Source organism: Paroedura picta, chromosome 3, assembly GCF_049243985.1.
Source record: "Paroedura picta isolate Pp20150507F chromosome 3, Ppicta_v3.0, whole genome shotgun sequence".
Lineage (NCBI taxonomy): Eukaryota > Metazoa > Chordata > Lepidosauria > Squamata > Gekkonidae > Paroedura > Paroedura picta.
Genome location: NC_135371.1, coordinates 144,420,695 through 144,434,878, shown reverse-complemented (window position 1 = coordinate 144,434,878; position 14,184 = coordinate 144,420,695). Strand labels below are relative to the sequence as shown.

The 14,184-nt window shown below is 45.7% G+C and overlaps 1 long non-coding RNA gene across 1 annotated transcript; it reads left to right on the top strand.

The window, feature by feature from the left end:
* Nucleotides 1-1,718: 1,718 nt before the first annotated feature.
* LOC143831342 (uncharacterized) lies at nucleotides 1,719-2,986 on the top strand. The gene is made up of 3 exons (XR_013228838.1): nucleotides 1,719-1,857; nucleotides 2,181-2,248; nucleotides 2,680-2,986. It is a non-coding gene; the product is annotated as an uncharacterized LOC143831342 (long non-coding RNA).
* The last annotated feature ends 11,198 nt before the right edge of the window (nucleotides 2,987-14,184 follow it).

Below are 14,184 nucleotides of genomic sequence, written 5' to 3'. Positions count from 1 at the left end.
TATGTGTAATCCTCCTTGAGGCTCTGTGAGAAAGCCAGACTATAGATAATGTAAATGAGTAAAATAAATAAGGAGAGCTTGAACTACATTATCTGACTGCATAGTGAATGTTTTTAAAATCCAGAATAATTTAAGGGCAGATAGAATGTCTACCTCGAATTCAGAAAGGCACCCAATCTAAGATGACATGAAGCACAATTAATAAGCAAAAAATCAAGAAACCCATAGTTCAAGAAGGCTTCCTTTAAAAAGAGGCAATCTCCCCAAAATTGGGCAAGAAGGAAAACAAGTTCTGGGGAAACAAATGTAAACTGATGATACTCCAAGCTATGTATTCTGCATCTGGAATACATTGGATTTTGGAGTAGTGGAAAAGGTGAAGAAATAGAAATCAAAATGATGAAGGGAATGGGTCACCTTCACCATGAGAAAAGCTAAGGATCTTTTTAGTGCGATCCTCAACAGCTGTACTCAGAATCCTACTGAAATCTACTCAGTGGGCTTACTCCCAAGAAATTGTTCATAAGATTGCACTGTAAGGAGGGAGGGCATGATAAGATATTTATGAAATAGATTGCTGGACTAGATAGATCGCTGGTATGATCCAGCATGATTGCTCTTTTGAAGAAAACAGTGTGTCTTCATACTATCCTTGGCAGCTTTTGTCTTGGTCATCTGCCCAGACCCCATACATGAAGGTTGGTGCTTTTGGTGGGGTTGGGGCCTTTTGTTCATGTACTTCATTTTTTAGGTGCAGCAAATGCATTTAAAATTAAACAGATATTCCTATGAAATCTTTGCATTAGAAAAAGAGTTGGTTCTTATATGCCGCTTGTCTCTACCCAAAGGAGTCTCAAAGCAGCTTACATTCACCTTCCCTTTCCTCTCCCCACAACAGACACCCTGTAGGGTGGGGGTGAGGCTGAGAGAGCCCTGATATCACTGCTCAGTCAGAACAGCTTTATCAGTGCTGTGGCGAGGCCAAGGTCACCCAGCTGGCTGCATGTGGAGGAAGAAGAGTTGGTTATTATATGCTGCTTTTCTCTACCCGAAGGAGGCTCAAAGCAGTTTACAGTCGCCTTCTCTTTCCTCTCCCCACAACAGACACCCTGTGAGGTGGGTGAGGCTGAGAGAGCCCTGATATCACTGCTCGGTCAGAACAGTTTTATCAGTGCCATGGCGAGCCCAAGGTCACCCAGCTGGCTGCATGTGGAGGAAGAAGAGTTGGTTATTATATGCTGCTTTTCTCTACCCGAAGGAGGCTCAAAGCAGTTTACAGTCGCCTTCTCTTTCCTCTCCCCACAACAGACACCCTGTGAGGTGGGTGAGGCTGAGAGAGCCCTGATATCACTGCTCGGTCAGAACAGTTTTATCAGTGCCATGGCGAGCCCAAGGTCACCCAGCTGGCTGCATGTGGGGGAGTGCAGAATCGAAGCCGGCTTGCCAGATTAGAAGTCCATACTTCCAACCACTACACCAAACTGGAGCGGAGAATCAAACCCAACTTGGTAGATTAGAAGTCCACACTCCTAACCACTACACCAAGCTGTGTTTGTGCTGTTAATTTTCTCTGGTGTACAGAATGACACAGTCTCTTCTTTTTGCAGTGAGTGTTTTTACCAGACTGCCTGGAATGTTGCGTGCATGAAGGGTGGCCACCATGCCTGCTACTCCATGTTCTGCTTTATCTGGTGCCCGTATGTTTTCCTTATGTGCCTGGAATTTTAGGAAGATATATGTGTGTGTTGGGGGGGAATGCCCATCACAGGCCCCATTCCAGGCTTTCCATTTCTGATGCTCATATGTTTTCCTTTTGCTGTGGCTGGCTTCAAAGAACAGATTGCCATGATTGTTCAGGTACTGTGAGCACCTTGAATTTTAGGGGAGGAATATCTCACATTGCATGTCCCACTCAAGGCTTAGCATCTCTGGTTTGTATTTGCTTCTCTTTTTAGGTTTCAGTAACGTTAGATTGCTAGTGCTACCGGAGTCATCCAAAGAATTACAACAGATTCGGGGAAAGGGCATAGTCTTTAAAAGTTTTAGAATTGGTTTAGTCAGTTGATTTCTTGTTTGGGGATTCCCCCCTCCCTAAATTTTACACTGATTTACTCCAAGAAGATGAAATGATTATCTTTTTAAATTCCCTTTCATATGTCATCATATTTTATCTACAAAAGCAGGGAAGAGTGACACATCTGGTGAACAAGGAAACATAGAAGAACGCCAGGAACTGATGAGCAAGGCAGTAAGTTTTATGTGTATTAGATGTCCACACATTAAACTGAATCTTGCTTTAACTGAACCTGCACTATAGCATGTGTGCATCTACTCTCTCTGAGGAGATCACTACTGGGCCTTTCTGCAGCAGATGTTTTTCCTTTTTTCTCTGCTGTGTGAAATATGCGGCATACAACAAACAGGAAAATGCTTAGGGACCATCCACACCATCCTGGCATCTACCAGATTGGAAGGGGTGGAGTTGGGCACTTTGCAAGTCTCTCCTTTAATTCTATTTAAAGTAACTGAAAACAATCTCTGCTTCCTTGATACAACAGACGCCCCCCCCCCCCCCAACAGCTGAAATGTCCAGTTGCAGAGTTGTCTTCAGCAAGATGTCTGGCAAATACTTGAAACTGGAAGATACATGTTTCAGTGCTTAATGATGTTGCCCAGCAGATGCTGCAGCAATGGCCACCAAATGCCATGATGAGATCCTTGCAGAGGACAGAAGATGTCATGATGAACTGATGGCCAATGAGAAACACAATTATGCCTAGCAGGACACCATGCAGAACACAGAAGTGATGCTGTGGCAGTCAACGCCTTCAAATATTCAGGTGAAATGATGCTGTCAGAACAACATGAGGTGAGGCATCTCACAGCAGAATTTTATTCAGAGAGCCTAGAAACTGTTCATAAAACAATAGTAACCTCACCTGTCATGACTACCGATACCAAACCAAACAAGCATGTTTGTGTTGGCTGTGAGATGGCTCACATGGCCCTATGGGTTTCAAAATCTGTTCTCCAATACAACGTAACAAACATGTGACTCTTTTTCTACAATAAAGCATGTTTCAGCTTGAAAATGGATAGCTCCTGCTTCTTCTGTACTGTAAACAAGGTGGGCTTGCTGCTTACGTGAGCTACAATTGTAATGTATTTGTTACAGTCTTAGACCAACACAAAATACAAATGAGGGAAAGAAAAAAATGTGAACAATAGAAAGAAGATAAACTTGTCAATAAGATTGACATCCCTATAGTCACTCCAGCAAATGCAATTAAACTCATAACTCAGCTGATAAACTCCTTATTCACCAAAGCACTCCATTTCCTGCAGACAAGGACACAGATTTCTGTAATAGAATATGAAATAGTAACCTCTTTGTCTTCAATCAGGAATTCAGTCATCAGAGGTTCAGTTGTAGGAGAGTCCTTTAAGTGTCTGAATTGAAGCAGCACAGGGGAGATTATACGGTTTTGATCTTCATCACAAAGTTCAGTTATGACTAGGGATGGGCAGTTTGGTTTGGATAAACTGAAAAGAACCCAAATCAGCCATTTCTGAGTGGCATTGTCCATTGCTACACTTTATATGGTCACAGTTCAGCCTAGGGATTGTCAATAGACTTCATTTGTTTTGGGTGTGAGACTAACCTCACAGTGTTTTTTGCTATTGTTTTTAGTTTTCAGGGCTCCCCCCCCCAAACCTGTGGCTTTTCTCATGTTTGTAGAAAGATCTGTCTTGTCTGCTCATGGCCCTAATCTCTGGATTTCAGTACCCACAAATAGGGCCATATTATGAATTAGATATATACTAGTTTCAAAGCCCATTTGTAAAAATGGGCTTTGAAAGGGGAGTATGGGGAAGGGAGACGGGCGGGCGCAGGCAGCCACCCATCCCGATCAATGGGAGGCACACTTGCGGGAGTGGTCTGGGTGGGCCTGGTAAGGAAGGGGAGGCGGAAGGCGGCGGCAACTGACCTGGCAGGGATCCTGGGTGCTGAGGGCGGCGTGGCTGTGGGGCTGTAGGCGGCAGAAGGGCGGGAGAGAGAGAGTAGGCAGGCAAGTCGCGGCGTCGGGTGTGGTCCATGGTGGGCCTGGGGGAGGCAGTAGCAAGGCTGAGCAGTGGTGGGCAGCGCGGCGACGGGGAGGGCGGCGCGGCAGCGGGATGGTGCGCATGCGTGGTAGAGGGGTGGGGCGGGGATGCATAGGGAAAGGGAACCAGGCATGCGCCGGAGTACGCGCATGCCTGGTTCAGTCTAGCGCCGTGGCGGCGGGCACGCAGGATGTGCGGCCTAGCCACACCGCTCCCGGCAAGGCAGAAAAGGGCGTTGGAGGTGCGGGAGGAAGGTAAGGCAGCGCGGAGTGAGTGTTGTTCGGGCAGGGAAAGGGACGGGCGGGGTGGGGGTGGGAAAGGTGGGGATGGCGGCAGGCATAGTGGCATGGGGGCAGGGTGGGAAGGGGTTATTGGGGGTGAGGGGGTGATGGAGGGGTGGGTGTTTGCATGTGTGTGTGTGGGAGCGTATGTGTAGGAGTCGAAGCGGTGGCAGCGTGGGAAGGGTTATGTGGGGGGAGGTGGGTCTTTCACGGTGGGTGAGAGCGTGAATGTGTGTGTGTGTGTGTCTCGTCGGGAGGCGCGGCGTCATGGGCAGGGCTTGAGGGAGAGGGGATAGCTATAAGCGTGTGTGAGCCTTGGGGCGGGCGGGACAGGAGCTGGGATGCCGCATCTTTGACGCGGCATCCCAGCTTCTGTCCCGAGGGCAAGGGGAAGGTGCCGGGAGGGCTCACCGTGTAGGAAGGCTGCTTGTCTTTCTGCACAGCAAGTCCCCTGGCGGGCGAGGCCGGGCCAAGCAGGCAATGGCACTCGAGTGGCACTCGGAGGGGCGAATCTGATTCACTCCTCCGAGTTTTTATCACGGACAGAGCCCACCCTAACTCCTTCCCGTTAGCCCTTAGGGCTTTATTTTATTCACTCCGCAGGAGCGGTTAAAGATTATATTGAGAATTAGGTATATACATCAGCTGGGAAAGACTATCTAGTTAGAAATCCTAGCAGGTGAGAATGATTTACTGAAGCATCATAACCATGGTTTGATTGGAGCACATGTGATAAAAGCATCATAAGGAACAGGTGATATTGGTTCCAGTCTGCTCTCTGAAGGAAGTCTTTTGCCTCTTAAAACTATAGACACTGCTTTTATTATTTGGGAGGTTAACATCACAGTGCTTTTCTTTTTAAAAGATTTCTCTTGCTTGTCCATGGCCCCAATTTCTGGATTTGAGTACTCATAAATAAGAGCCATGTTGAGAAGTAGATATATTGATTTGCATATTGTTATTCCTTCAGCTCAGAAGGAATGTATGTGTATTTACACACTGAGGTTTTATTTCAGGCTTCTGAAGTAGTCTTTAGCCTTTTCAATTTGTTACAGTTGAAATGCAAGTGATATGTCTATGCTTTACCTTCATTGGGAAGCATAAAAGGCTGTAGCAAGAAGAAGAAGAAGAAGAAGAAGAAGAAGAAGAAGAAGAAGAAGAAGAAAAAGAAGAAGAAGTAGTAGTAGTAGTAGTAGTAGTAGTAGTAGTAGTAGTAGTAGTAGTAGTAGTAGTAGTGTTGGTTCTTATATGCCACTTTTCTCTACCCGAAAGAGTCTCAAAGCAGCTCACAGTCACCTTCCCTTTCCTCTCCCCACAACAGAAAGCCTGTGAGGTAGGTGAATCTGAGAGAGCCCTGATATTACTGCTTGGTCAGAACAGCTTTATCAGTGCTGTGGCGAGCCCAAGGTCACCCAGCTGGGTAAATTGGGAGATTCTGTTATGCTGGTGCAGTTCTGCTCAGGAGACAACCTTCAGTATTTTAGCTGCCACAAGATTCTTTATTGTATTAGCACTTTGGGTGACCATGTCCTGGTACAGCTAGCTGTGGGATCCTTAGTAGAATGATTGCAGACACTTTCTCACTATTTGTCCCCATAATTGCTTGCCCTAGTAAATCCTCACAGTCAATAGGATGCAGTTCCAGATATTGCCTCCTATACAGATGATAGTAAAAGAACCTACAGAATTGTTTTCTTTTTCCTTCTTGGAAACAAGTCCTTTGGAAGTCCTAGGTAGAGATATACAACCCCCCTTCTCCAAAAATACTAGTATAATTGAATGCCCAAATACTGGTATTCCTGATATGACCAAAACCCAATAATGGTATGGTATTTGGATATAGTAAATATATGGGAATCTGAATTTTATTCAGCTCCATTAATATGACAGTGAAATAAGCTATCTAAGGAGATGATGAGTTCCCCCTTACTTTCAGTCTGTAAGCAGCAGCTGGATATATATCATGTATGCTTTAGGCTGATCCGGCATTGAGCAGGGGGTTGGACTTAAGGGCCTGTATGATCCCATCCAACTCTATGAATCTGTTACTTGTGTTTACCTGGAAACTAGCAGGAAGGTTGGGGGCAGCAGTGATCAAGACTTTTTTTGTTAAATTGTAGCCTCAGGTACTTATCAGAAGTTCTTACTAGAGGTAAAAAAAGAGTAGTTGTGAATATCACTGGAAACTTTATGGCAAAACCATAGGATCCCTTGTGATTCCTAGAGCCACCCTTTGTTAATTCTGGGTTCCTTAACAACATTCTCCTGCCATTGGTCCCAATCATGGTCAGCCACTGGATTCTTCTGTGGGCTTCCTTGAATGTTTGAGTGGAACTTGTGCAAAAGAGGGTGGCATAGATGGGCCACTGGTCCAGACAGGCAGGCATTGCTTAGGTTCTTATTGTGCATATTTACCTGAAAGTAAATCACTTAATTAAATGGGACTCACTTTAATGCTTATATAGAATGGCAGCCGAAGCTTTTGCTGGATTCTGTTTAGTGACATATTTTTACTGTATACCCATTATAATATTAATATTATTAACTGTCATCCTAATTAATCCTTTGGAAGGCAAAACAGTGATATCAGGATGGGGAGAACAGAAGTTGCCTCTGCTACTATTTGCCTCACAGAGTTCACAAATGAGCAGCACATCGCAATATACTAGAACTGGTATAATCTTACTGGAATGAAAACCATTCTCTTTGATCTTCTCCTGTTCTTAAATCCAGCAGTTGTGTATTTGAACATCAATGGGAATGTGGTTTCAAGCTTCTTTTTCTTTCATTATCTTTCTCAAAGATAAAAAAGAGCAAAGGGGGGGGGGAGTTCTGAGCTTTGGAGATGAGGCAATATTTTTTACTGTAATTTCTTTATCTGATTGCATCTTGTTTACTCCTGCTGCTGTGTGGAGAATATCACCCCTCCCTAACTGCTTTTGTTTTTTTCCAAGATGATTTTTCTTTACACAAATTTTACACATTAAAAAACCCCAACCAGAACATATAACAGAGCTGTCTGTGCTTTGCTATTTTATTGTCAAAAAGATAAGGTTAGTAAATGTTATAATATCTGACGTGAGCTTAGTCTGTCACCCACAAAAATCAGGATGGAGATTCAGTGATTAAACTTGACTCTCTTTCCTTCAGCAAGAAGAGGCAATAGAAGAAGAGTTGGTTCCTATATGCTGCTTTTCTGCTGCTTGCCTTCCCTTTCCTCTCCCTACAACAGATACCCTGCGAGGGGGGTGAGGCTGAGAGAGCCCTGATATCACTGCTTGGTCAGAACAGCTTTCTCAGTGCCATGGTGAGGCCAAGGTCACCCAGCTGGCTGCATGTGGGGGAGCGCGGTATCAAACCCGGCTCTCCAGATTAGAAGTCTGCACTCCTAACCACTACACCAAGCTGGCCAAAGGTCAGCTTTCTTTCTTTTCCAGGATGATAGAATTCAACATGATAATTAACTATTTGAGCCATTCCTGCCAGTCTTGTTAACTACGGAGAAATGCCCCCTCAGTTTCATCTTAGCCTGTAGCACTATCCAGCAGTAAAACTAAGGGCATGTAGACACTTACACGCAAATACAAATATGCACAGACTTGGTACAAAAACAGTCTTCTTGCTTTAACTACTTCCTTCATCATTGTTCTAATAAATATCAAGGACTGAATTTGGATATTACCTGAAGAAAACTTGAATACATCTCTGATACAACAAAATTTTCTGTTCTCCTCAGTCTTCGTCTGTCAGTTTATAGAATCATAGAGTTGGAAGGGATCTCCAGGGTGATCTAGTCCAACCCTCTGCACAATGCAGGAACTCACAGCTACTTGCCCAACCACTCACAATCTGCCTTTGTATCTGGAATCCTTAAACTTTCTGTTACATTGCGGCATTACTTCTGTCTGATTTGTCTGGGAGTCTTATGGCCCACTCCATGCAGAAAAGAGGGACTGCTCTCAAAGTTATTTCCACTAGACAAGTAGAGTGGAGTGGAGTTGGGGGTAAATACCATGTTTCATAAAATTCAATTTCACTTGCTTTCATTAGGATTGCATTTAAAGGCCATAGCTTTAAAAATGCTAGTGCCTTTTGAGGGCAGCTGTCTTCAGCTGGTTCAAGCTTGAAATCCATCTTTAATTCCAACATGCACTATGGGTCCCATTGTTCTTTTTTTAAACCTAATGCAGCTTTCTCCATCTCTTTCTGTGCTTTTCTTTTTTTCATTTGCTCTGTGTGTCTCTTTCAAGTTCTTCCCTACTTTCTCCTTTCTTAGAAACCAGTTGTGGGTCAAGAACCCCTTAAGCAAGCCGCCTGCTCTATATTTAACATCAGATAGGATATGTTTTAGTGGAGGGACAGAAGGATTGCATTTCAGCCAATTTCTTTTGACTCTTTTGCTAAACTCTGTGCTCTACTAAAGATATGCTTATAAACCCTGTTCTTTTAATAAATCCTTCATAAATTTGAAGCTGGCAGTGATTCTCTGGTTTACATAGAGCTCCTGCATCTTGGGAAAGCTAGCTCAGTGCAAGGGGAAGACCCAGGATTAGGGGAAGGAATTTGGTGGGCTGTATGCCCTGCAGTAAATTGTCCCCATGGTGCTCATGGGCTGGGCTATGGGAGACACAGAGGAAATATCTCAGAAATGGAAGGGGCAGCTGGGAGTTCTGATCCTCCCAGCAGGAAGCCCTGTTCAACTACCAGGTGGTGGTGGCAATTACCCAGAGATACCCATTTGCAGCCCTCCTGGAGTTGGCAACCAGCTAGAAAAGAAAGTGGGCAAGGTGGAACAGGGCTTGCAAAGCAAAAGCAGGCCTTTTCTATCACAAGGATTAAGGGGATAATATGAAAATACCAGAGGCAAAGCCCCTTGCAGCCAGGGAAACAATGGATGCTGGGATGCATACCTGCACTATGGCCTTCCTGGGGGCTGGCTGATGGCAAAAGCTCCTGTTCATCCCTGGGCTCTTGAAGTGCTGCCTCTGAAACTCAAGGAACATTCCTGACACAGGTGTGGCCTGGAAATCTAGATCTGGAAGTCATCAGCAGACTATAGAGATCAGCTCCCCAGGGGAAAATGGCTGTTTCAGAGAGGGGACTCTGCAATGACAATTCATAACCAGGCTCCTGGAGATGACAGGGCTTGCTTGGGATGGGGGAACTCTCAGGCATTGTGCCCCACAGAGCTTGTGGGATGCCAATCTACAGTTGGGAGCTGGGAATTTGCTGGAATTGCAGGACATTTCCAGGGACTACAGATCAGTCCACCTGGAGAAAAGGGCTATTTGGGATGGGGGGGCTATCTGACTTTGGATATCATGGAGGTGCAGGGCTGCCAGGCTCCAGGTGGGAAACAGAGAGAAATGCTGTGTGGCAGTAATTGCTAATAACAATAAACCTCAAATAATTCATAAACTTGTCACAGTTTCTTCAATGAAAATACTTGATAGCAAAATTTGCTTGAAGAACTGAAAAACTTTCACTCTGTACTTTCTTCAGTTCAGTTCAGTATCAAAGTAAATAAAAACAGTTTTATCTTACAATCAAACATGAAAACATTGGCTGGCAACGAACTTACAGGAGGTTGACTGCCTCTTTCAGCTTTTCTCAACATTTTTACCATTGACAATCCCCTGAAATATTCTTCAGACTTCAAGAAACCCCAGCACAGGGATCTCCTGGTCCCAGGAGGCTTCCATCCTTGCTAATTGTCCCTTGTTCAGGGATGCCAGTCTCCATGTGGGATCAGGAGAAGTCCCAGAATGAAAGCTACTCTCCAGATTGCAGGGATCAGTTCCCCTGGAGGAAAAGGCTGCTTGGAACAGGGATGGGAGGTTGTGCAACAGTCCCCTACACACACACACACACACACACACACACAGAAGACAAAAGCATTCCTCCCTTCTCCAATTGCAAAACTTATTAGCCACACAATCACCTCTCCATGTAGGAATTACCGGAGTGTTTCCCTCCTTGAATTTCTCTGATAAGCCATTGCCCAGAAGGTCCATACTTAAAGGAAAAGAATCTCATAACATTCAATGAGCACATAAAAAAGACTTATACTATGCTCCTGCAACAGCTTCTTCTGCCTGTGCTCTAGCTACATCTCTTTAAGGTAGTGGCAATTTGTACCGCTTGCTGTAGTGGTTATGAGCAGTGCCTTCTAATGTGAGTTGGATTTGATTCCACATGCCGGGTAACCTTGGAAAAGTCACAGTCCTGTTAGAAACTGTTCTCACAGGGCAGTTACTCTCTAAGCTCTCTCAGCCTTACCTACCTCACAGAGTGTCTGTTGTGGGGAAAGAAAGGGAAGACTATTATAAGCCACTCTGAGACTCCTTTGGGCAGTGAAAAGCAGGGTGTAAAAACTAACTCTTCTTCTACTGGGAAGGTGGTACTGGGAGACAGTGGGCCGTTCCTCATTCGTCCAAAATAGCACAATGGTTACTAATTGAAATCGCTGCAGTTTTGCCGTTATGCACAACGTCGTTGACAATCTACAACACTCCTGAAACTGATCCGCAAAAAGCGCTTCGTTGTAGCATTTTCAGGGAAATCCCAAAAAGTAGATTCACCCTCCGGAAAGCGCTACACTCCTGCAACCAATCTGCAACACTAGCGGGAAAGTTCTGTGCGTTACCATTGTTGCGGTTTCTGCAAAGTCCCACCCCCTGGCTCTCTCCTCTGATCTTCCGGCGAAGCGATCACCATTTTTTTTCTCCAAGCGAGTGGAGATCAATGCACCGGCAAGCCTTCGTTTACCCAGTGAGGCTTCCCCAGCTGCAGTCCCTCTGTTTAAAGTCACCAAGCACAAGCAACACAGAGGCCCGTTTGCTGGTTTATTTTCCCTTTATTTTTCACACTGTTTTCGGCCGAAAATTGCGCCCGTGAGGGGGGGGGATTTTTTTTTTCACTCGGGGGGAGCGTGGCAACGATGAAATGGCAGCTCAAACACCACCTGCTAGCTGGATGGGTCTCTACGTTGCAACGAATCAATGCATATTCGTTGCAACAGGTGTGTTTTTTTTTTAAACCTTCCTTAAAGGGAAAGGGGCTGTTTGGGAGCATGGCTGCTTGATGGCCAGGGGCGGGACACAGCTTAGCAATAGCGCTTCCTGGCTAGCAATTTTTGCAGAGACCGGAACCCTGTGGGAAACGATAGAAACGCAACTGGATTCCACTACAAAGGCAGGTATGCATAACGACGAATTCCACTATTTCAAATGGCGATTTTTCGTTCTGCAAACAATTTGCAACATTGATCCCGGTGCGGAATGGCCCAGTGTCTTCCACCTCCACATGTCCCCATGTTGCTTCTGTGCCTTATCTACAGTTTTCCCATCTTCCATGCCATTGGTCTCAAATTTGCTTTGTTGTGATGTTTTTGGAAAGACTGCAGCAAGACCAAGGTGGTATCCATATGGAAAGGAAAAGGCTACATCTTCCCAGTCCCACCCACATCAGCATTATTTTCCCTGCTGCAACTGCCTGTGATGGCTACTCCAAAAGCATCCCCCCCTTCTCAAATTGCAAATGGCCAACCTCACATGACTTACTCTTGAGTAAACATTCCCAGGGCAGAGGGTTTTCCTGGGTCCCACAGGGCTGACAGGGAGCTGTTTCTGGCCCTCCTACAGCCTCCCCTCCAGAAGGCATACAGAGTCTCCTGTGACAGGAGGCAACACTTCCCCCCCCCTTGTCTTCCATGTTGAAAGATGCCAGGAGGCCAGGGCAACTTACTGGCAACAGGGCATGCTCTGATTCCAGCTCCTCTTCCACCCAGCAAGCTTCTGAAGCCAGCAGGAAGTTGGAGGCACGAAACTGATACCTTATTAGGTTTTCCTGGCCGTTTCGGTCTAAACTGTCAGGATGGGGCTTTTCTGTCTGAGGGCCATGACATCCTCATGAGTAAACATTCCAAATATTTCCTTCTGCTTCTCCCTGTGATGGCTACCCCCAAAGCATTCCTCCCTACTCAGATTGCAAATTGCAAACTTCACATGAGTTACTCATGAGTAAACATTCCAAAGGGAGAGGCTTTTCCAGGCCATCCTGGGTTTCAGATGGCCATTTTTGGGCCTCCCGCAGCCCTCCTCCAGAAGGCATGCAGAGGCTGCCCCAGAAGGCAGCTTGCCCCCATGTCCTCTGGAGGCCAGGGCAACTTACTGGCAGTGGGGCTATGCTCTGAGACTCTGAGGCTGGGAAGGAGAAGGTCCCAATCATATCCTGCATGGCTGCGCCAATTCTGGGGTTTGTCAAAGCCTGAAGAATGCTTCAGGGGTTTCTCAATGGTAAAAAATTGAGAAAGGCTGGTGCAATAGATAATAATTGGCTTTGTAATTGCTATGAACATGATCAGAAGCCTCTTTATTTTCTTTTTTCTTTCCCCCTACTTTTCTTCCATTTGTCATTTTTAATTTTTTTTGTCTACGTTATAGTTTAAGAAGTCTTTGAATAAAAGTTTTATTTTTTAAATATCGGTAAAAGATTGTTCCCGCCTTGCAGCATTTGTCGGGTTTCAAGGGACTAAAGAAGAACCCGCAGGGATCATCTGTGCTGACATAAAGTATTCCCACTGGTTCAACTTTGAGCAAGCTTCTCTTGAAGTCTGCTTTGCTGGACGAGAAATCAGTACAGGATCAGCTGGGTCGGCAAGCAACTGAGAGCTCCCCACTGGCTTAACTTTATGCTGGTTTTTCCTGCAGGCCGGTTTAAATTGGGCTGCCGGAGAAGTCAGGGCAGGATCTGCTGGGTCAGTGGGGAACCGAGAACTTCCTGCTTCCTACTGGCTTCTCATGCAGCCTTGTTTAAGCTGGCCAGTAGGAGAAGCCAAGCCAGCCCTAGGATCAATCTTTCTTTTATTAATCTGTATTTTTCTTCTTGTAACTATTAGACCTGGGGGGGGGGGGGGGGGATTGGATATTCAAAAAAATCCTGTATCCAAATACCGTACCAGTATTAGGATCCAGGATTTTTTTTTTTAATCCTGAATTTTCTTCCGGTCCAATAAACCTGAACCAGGTAATACTGGTAAAACAAAATTGCATACCCCTAATTGTTATCAGAGCCTCTTGTGGCGCAGAGTGGTAAGGCAGCCATCTGAAAGCTTTGCCCATAAGGCTGGGAGTTCAATCCCAGCAGCCGGCTCAAGGTTGACTCAGCCTTCCATCCTTCCGAGGTCGGTAAAATGAGTACCCAGCTTGCTTGCTGGGGGGTAAACGGTAATGACTGGGGAAGGCACTGGCAAACCACCCCGTATTGAGTCTGCCATGAAAACGCTAGAGGGCGTCACCCCAAGGGTGAGACATGACTCGGTGCTTGCACAGGGGATACCTTTACCTTTAATTGTTATCACTTCTACAGCCTGACCATACAGGCCTTCTTGATGACCAGAGCTCACAGACCTTGTGGCCAAGCTCCCACCCAGACCCTCACAGCATAGCCTCTGCTGCCTGTCAACCACTTGGCCAGAGGGCAAAGGGTGACTTCTAGGTTAGTATGGTGGGAAGGGCACCTCCCCTGATGCCTTCCATGCCATTTCCTGCAGGTGACCAAGGATACCTCCTGCTACCATATTTGCTGAAACTGCATCCAAAGGATGATTCACTAGACAATGCAGCCTACAACAATCTGACCACTAAGCATGCATGGTCCCTGAATGGGCATTCAGCCAGCTGGAAATGTGGTTCTGACGCCTCCAATACACAGGGGCCACAGTACCATGCAGTCTCTGGCAGTGGTCAAGCTCTACAGAATAACCACGTAGCTATGCCTACTGCCTCCATATGGAGGG